At 40.2% G+C, this 6,925-nt stretch overlaps 1 non-coding gene across 1 annotated transcript; it reads left to right on the top strand.

Moving 5' to 3' along the window:
* Positions 1 to 5,483: 5,483 nt before the first annotated feature.
* Positions 5,484 to 5,608, top strand: LOC128104844 (small nucleolar RNA SNORA24). The gene has a single exon (XR_008216139.1). It is a non-coding gene; the product is annotated as a small nucleolar RNA SNORA24 (small nucleolar RNA).
* Positions 5,609 to 6,925: the final 1,317 nt, after the last annotated feature.

The following is a 6,925-nucleotide window of genomic DNA, read 5'->3' as shown; positions in this document are numbered from 1 at the left end:
CATGTCTGTGAATCACATATGTCTCTAGTGCCCTTGGAGGTCAGAAGAGGGTGACAGATCCCCTGGAGTTACGGAGGGCTGTGAGCTGACATGTGGGTGTTGGGAACTGAACCTGGGTCCTCTGAAAGAGCAGTTAGTACTCTTAACCACTGAGACATCTCTCCAGCTCCAGATGTTTCTTTTTAAAAAATCCCAGTTGTGTGTTTCAGAATTAAGAAGGTTATGTAACCTTTGGAGATGAAAAGTTAAAGTTTAGTGTTTTTTAAAAAAATTATCTTAATCTTCTTTAGTTCCAGCTGTTTCTTAGGCTGCATTGTTTGTCTTTAATATTTGTATGTTTTTTTAACCACCACTTGCAATCACTTGCAGCCTGTGCCTCAATCCCTCGAGGAACTTCCATTACACAGTGTGATTAAATGGACATAAATTGCTGTTTGTGGTTTTTGTTTGTTTTTGTTCCTCTCTCAACATGTTAGTGAGGGAGATGGCAGCTTGGAAAACAACAGATGTGTAATGGAAGATGCAAATAATTCACAGAAGGGACAAAGACTAATTGGTTGGATGATTTTTTTTCACTCTTCTGTTTTCGAATATGAAAGATAATTCTAGGGGCACATGCCAGTTAAAAATCTTAAGTATAGCGCCGGGCGGTGGTGGCGCACGCCTTTAATCCCAGCACTCGGGAGGCAGAGCCAGGCGGATCTCTGTGAGTTCGAGGCCAGCCTGGGCTACCAAGTGAGTTCCAGGAGAGGCGCAAAAGCTACACAGAGAAACCCTGTCTCGAAAAAACCAAAAAAAAAAAAAAAAAAAAAAAAAAAAAACTTAAGTATAGATCAGTTTCCTGCACTTACTAGCCACATTTCATCTAAAATTTGTAGCAAATGGTTGTTTTTTTATTTTTGGTTTTTTGAGACAGCATTTCTCTGTGAAACTCCGGCTGTCCTAGAACTCACTGTGTAGACCAGGCTGGTCTTGAACTCAGAGATCCATCTGCCTCTGCTTCCTGAGTGCTGGGATTAAAGGTGTGTGCCACCACTGCCCAGCCTTTTTTTTAGGATTTTATTTATGGCAATAGCAGAAGTTTTCCCTCTTGTCTTTATCATGCTATGTTTTATTTTACTTTTATTGTGGTGCTGAGGATTATACTTAAGGCCAAGTACCTGCTAGACACGAGCCCTGTCACTGTGCTACAATCGCAGCTCCCAATGCTGGGCCTTACTGTGTAGCCAGATAGACTCAAACTTGAGCTGCACCTGTCCCAGGTCCACCAGGGTTAGGACTGTAGATGCGTGTTGCTGTGCCCACACAGTAAGTGCTGTGACTGCAGGTGTGTGCTGCTGTGCCCACATCGTTTTTGAACTGTGTATTTTCCTGTCTGGCTTTCCACTGGTCTATACATCCTTGAGAAGGATGTATCTTTCTTTTTTGTATCTTTTCTCTGAGTTACAGTTTCTTTACCAATGGTTGCTCATTTACCAGATCAATGAATGGAAGAAGCTGTGTCTTAATTATTAATACATTTAGTCTTTACACATGGTCTCTGCTCTCCATGTTCTTGAGAATCTCAGTGTTTAAAGAAAAAAAGACTTGTATTTGTTTTCTACGTTGTCCTCGTAGGTTGTAAATGGAAAGTGTTCTATTTAAGCAGTGTCTCATAAGCCTTGATTTTTTATAACAATAATCAAGTAATTATTTAGAAATATGTGATATTAACACACACACACATATATTTTATAATTAACTTAATTTCACATATCAGCCACAGATTCCCCCATCCTCCCTCCCCCCATACCTTCCCCCCAACCCCCCCCCCCCCCAATTCCCACCTCCTCCAAGGCAAGGTTTCCCCTGGGGAGTCAGCCCATCCTGGTAGACTCAGCTGGTCCAGTCCCCTCCTCCCTACACCAAGGCTGAGCAAAGTGTCCCAGCATAGGCCCCAGGCTCCAAAAAGCCGGCCCATGCACCAAGGACAGGTCCCGCTAAGCCTTGATTTTATATCAAGTCTCGATGTCGTTTTAACTTTAAGTCAAGATATTCTGGTTTAGATTTAATTTTGTTGAGTCATATTCATTCTGTTTCCCTTTAACTAAGATTATAGGACCTTCTTAAGAACCAACAGTCTTTTCACTGTAATTATGTGAGACTATGTGCATGCATACTCTAAATCTACAACGGATGATGAAGTGATGTTGTCATGTGTTCTGTCTCAGGAAAGCCCACCCGTATCGACACATTCCACTTTTGAGGATGAGATCCTGTCTCTCAGTTTGAGGTCAGAGGATAAGTGTTGAAGCACTTTAAAAAAAATCAGCTTTCAGGATGTTTTACTTTGCACAGTGCCTTTTTCATGGGACTATCCATATTTAAATGAAAATGAATTAAGATTTTAAACAAAAAGGACATTATTAGCATCTTAATTTGTTCCAGAGTGGGAAGTTTTCTCAGCCTCTCTTTTTAGATGTCTGAAGTTTTACCTTGTAGTCCATCATATGCTAGGAAAAATCTATGCATTTATTTACATATTAGCAGTTAGGTGAAGTCCAGATTTTTCTCTGGTTCAGTTTGGCAAACTGTTGACTACCTTCGCAGCACTGCCACCTGGTGGTGAACATGGTAGCTGCAGGAAGTAGGGTAACGACAACCGAAATACACATGCCTGGGAACTCAATTCAGTCATTTATTTAATTTTTTAAAGACGTTTTCTCTCTGGCCTTGAGTTTGCTTTGTAGACCAGGACTTCCTCTGCCTCCTGAGTGCTGGGACTAAAGGCATGTGTCGCCACAGCAGGCCACATGCCTGGAGTTTTGACGACCTTTTCACTTAGGTAACTTGAGTCAGACCTTTCAGGAACTTTAGCAGAGGATCCTGTCTGCACCTCCAGGTGAAGGAGAGGCCCATGTTTATTCAGGGATTAGTTTCTCTACTTGCACTTTGCTTGAGCTGTTAAACATGTAGAATCATGATTTAAAGTGGGATATTCTTGTGTACCACTAAAAGACCAGCCTTAATAATATCCTTCCCACGGGCTCAGAAGAGAAACTACGAATGGCGAGATTTATTTTCGGGTAAAGAATCTCAGCACACCAAGCTCTTTAGTCCATTTACTTTAATCCTCTCTCAGTCTCTAGCTTTACAGTTATACACCCAAACAATCACAATCCTTCCCCTCCAGCCAGGTCACCAGGCCTGAATTCCTGCAAGGTCATAAAGGCAGGTAAGAATTTTCCTCAGGCAGTGACCATCAGGCTTTCTTTTACAACTTGAAAATGGAGTGGTTAAGGCAGGAGGTCAGCTGACAGCTAATATCAGTTAGTATATCAAGAAGGGAATTTATGTGCTCAATCTATATTCCTAGGGGTGGTTAGGTAAGAAGTTAGGAGTCTATAATGTTAGTAAGGCTGTATAAGAAAGGAGAGTCTCACCCTAAATTGCACAAGAAATAAAGCCATCTGCCTGACCTAGGAGACAGGTGCTGTTTCATTTGGCCTTGGATACTTAAGTCTGTTCTTAGAGAGTACAGAGGTATCTCTGATAAGATACTTTCATCCCTCCAGGGATGGTCCTGGCCAGATGCTGCTAATGACAGTAATTGCAGGGAGGCTTGAACTGGGGTTCTGACTGTGCATAGCTGTTAGCGCAGAAGATTATCTGACTATTCCATTAGTGGAGAAGAAATGGTGCCCAATAAATGATGGAAAAGTTACAATAGCACATGAGAAACTCATAGCAGGAAACAGCTAATAATCAAATGCCAAATATCACCATGGCTCCTTGAGCATCAGCTTGACCTCTGGAAGGCCTTTGGCTTCTTCCAGGTATTAGTCATAATCAACTGAAATCCTACTTTATATATTTTTGTGGCTTGTAGCAGGATATGCAAATTACACTTTTTTTTTTTTGAGACAGGGTTTCTCTGTGAAACAGCCCTGGCTGTCCTGGACTTCACTCTGTAGACCAGGCTGGCCCCAAACTCAGTGAAATCAGCCTGCCTCTGCCTCCCAAGTGCTGGGATTAAAGGCATGAGCCACCACAGTCCAGCTGCACATGGGCTTTTAGACAGAAATAAAAAATGTAAATCCAGAATAATTCTTGAAATATTGAGGTCATCTGATCTAACTAGAGGTTGCTTCAAAATCTGACGTCTCTCCTGGAGGCAAATACTATTTGTCTCTCCCTCTCCTCTTCTCCTCCTCTTCTCTTCTTCCTCTTTTCTCTCTTCCCCTCTATCTATATAGTAACCATCTTTATAGCTTAAGCACTCTGGCTTCTTAACCTTTGCTGTATTCATGTGAGCCTCTTGATGCTGTGGTTAAAGAACCAACACTATTTGTTTGGTGCAGTAAAGCAATCTTATCATTTACATGTATGGATTTTTAGTAGAGGGGTTTCATAAATAATGAGCATGGGAGAAAAAATGAAAGTTCTTTTTCCATGTTGTTGATTCTTGCTTGTAGTTTTAGGGGACCAGTGAGTAACATCCTTGACTTTTCTTCCCAACCTTGTAAGTAGTTGAGAAATGAGAAAATAGATAAGTAAAGATCAGCTTGTCTTCAATTTCCTACTGAGAAAAGTTATGACAGGCCTCTCTATAGGTCTGTGACCAAGTGGACATTTCACACTTCACCTCTGAGTTACAGAAAACAGTGTCCTGTTCCAGCACAGACTTTCTGCTGAGAGAAAGGGGCTGCCCTGTGACATAGGACCTGGAAGAGCGCATTAGATCCTCCAAGGGGGCTGGTTCTGAAAAAGATTGAGGAAAATGGCAGAGACAGTCAGCCTGGCTGCAGGGTAATGGGTCAGTCAGCTTTGCTGCTGGTCTAGGAAGCTGTAAGCAAGGGGTAGGTAAAAGCCCAGAGTATAGTTCCTGCTTCTCCTAGAGAAATTTGCTTTCCTCCCCAGGAAGTATGAAAAAGGAAGGACCTGGTATCCTCCCAACACCTATGAAGTTATTTGAGGTTTTAATTAAATGTTGTAAGGCAGGGAAATCCTGCACTTTCATTGAACTGAAATCTGATCAATAATTATTTCAATTTGTTGTCTCTGGAGATGTGGTTTTCAGCTTCCAGAGGAATGAGTGTTTTTGGTTAAGCATTCTTTGTAATAGCTAGAAAGCATGTATGTTATAGTTATGGCAGGAATAGGTTTAAAAGATGGTTTGAGGGCACATAAACTGTTGAGATTTTGAAAGTTTCAGAACTGACATTTCAGATTATCGTGGTATTTAAAATAGGGTTCTAAAGCTGAGCTTTTATTTCATCTACCAAGTGGGATTAATAACATCACTTTCCAAAGTACTATGATGGGCCTGAAATGAGTTAATCTTGTGAAAATGGTTGACTTGGAGCCATCCATATAAATAAAGGCTCAGGAGGGCTTGTCTACTGGGGGTCCTTGCTTGAAGGGAAGGACAGAAGGGAAGTCCTTGTCCCCATGGCCTGGAAGTAGGTTCTCTTTCCTCCTTGACATCCTCCGTTTTAAGATATTTCCATGTACCTTTGGGACTTGCCTGCTGTGGCAACTTCCCGTTCTAGCCAGTGAAGAGCAGATTCTTGTTTATTGGCAAAGCTGTCACCATTTAATTGATACTGTTTTTTTTTTTCTGTGTTTTTTTGCGACGGGATTTCTCTGTGATTTGGCTGTCCTAGAACTCAGAGATCCACCTGCTTCTGCCTTCCAAATGGTGCGATTAAAGGCATGCACCACCACCACCAGGCTTGGTATTGAATTTTAACTTGCACAAGTAACCTTTTTAACTGTGATGAAGCTACACGATGTCAGGTTATTGGGCATGCTTCTCTAAACTATCATGAAGCTGTTTCAGTGCTATATATATATATATAGTATATAGCTGCCTATATATAGTATAATGCACAGCTGCCTATAGAACAGAGTACAGTGTCTATATCAGCATCTCCTTCCATTGGGATAATTTTTTTAGTGGCATCAATGTTTTGCTTTGTTTGGCCTTGTTTTTCCCCACCTGAAATCTGAGAGGTTATAATTATATTACTTTCCCCCATTTCCTGGGAAATTCTTGATATTGCTTTTAATGCTTAAATGTTCTAACTCAAGGTGTTCCTGTGAGGTTCTCTTTATTCTGAGTCATGAGTTTGCCATGAATTTGAGGCCAGCCTGGGCTGTATAGTGAAACTCTGTTACAAACCAAACCAAACCTAAAGCAAAACAAAACAGTAATGAAATTTTATAGGGAGCCAAAATAGTCTTGCTTTTTAAAAGATGTATTTGTTTTGCATCTACAGTTAAATTGTGGTTGCCTTAAATATATTTGTGCCTCCAAAAGTGCCTCAAATATGTATGCATATATTTTTCAATATGTATTCATGTGAACATACTTTTAGCCATAAGAAAAAATGATTACATAGTAGACTAAGTAGATAATTCAGATAACAAGATGTTTATTAAGGGCTAGTTCAGGTCCACTACCTAAGGTCTATCTTAGTATCAGCAAGGGGTAGGACACATCAGGACATGTGAGAATAGTTGCTTAACGTTTTGTTTAAATGCTCCATCACCAATAGGTTTGTTCTGTTAGAAGTTTCAGACTGTCTTTTTCTGGTCAGGTGTGTTGTAGATGTCCTTAACATAAACCTCCTCTTGTGATAATGAGCCAGTAATGTGGGCAGGTAATCACTTCAGCAAAGGCCATAGGGACTCTGTGGGCTGAGGGTGACAGCCACCATCTAATGTGCAAAATATGTACTAAATTTTTTATTATAAATTAAAAAAAATTGACCAGGGAATTAAATTAAATTAAATTAAATTAAAAATTATGAAGATTGCTGTTTTTTCCTCTCAATAATATTTAATTTATGATATAATTATTAATTTTAAAACAATGAGTTATATGGACTTTGTTTTGCGCTTTGTTTTGATATTGTTTTTCTGATAAAATATGATGGTATAG

Source organism: Peromyscus californicus, unplaced genomic scaffold (genome assembly GCF_007827085.1).
Source record: "Peromyscus californicus insignis strain IS unplaced genomic scaffold, ASM782708v3 Scaffold_8__1_contigs__length_139910024, whole genome shotgun sequence".
NCBI lineage: Eukaryota > Metazoa > Chordata > Mammalia > Rodentia > Cricetidae > Peromyscus > Peromyscus californicus.
This window is presented reverse-complemented; position numbering and strand designations above follow the sequence as displayed.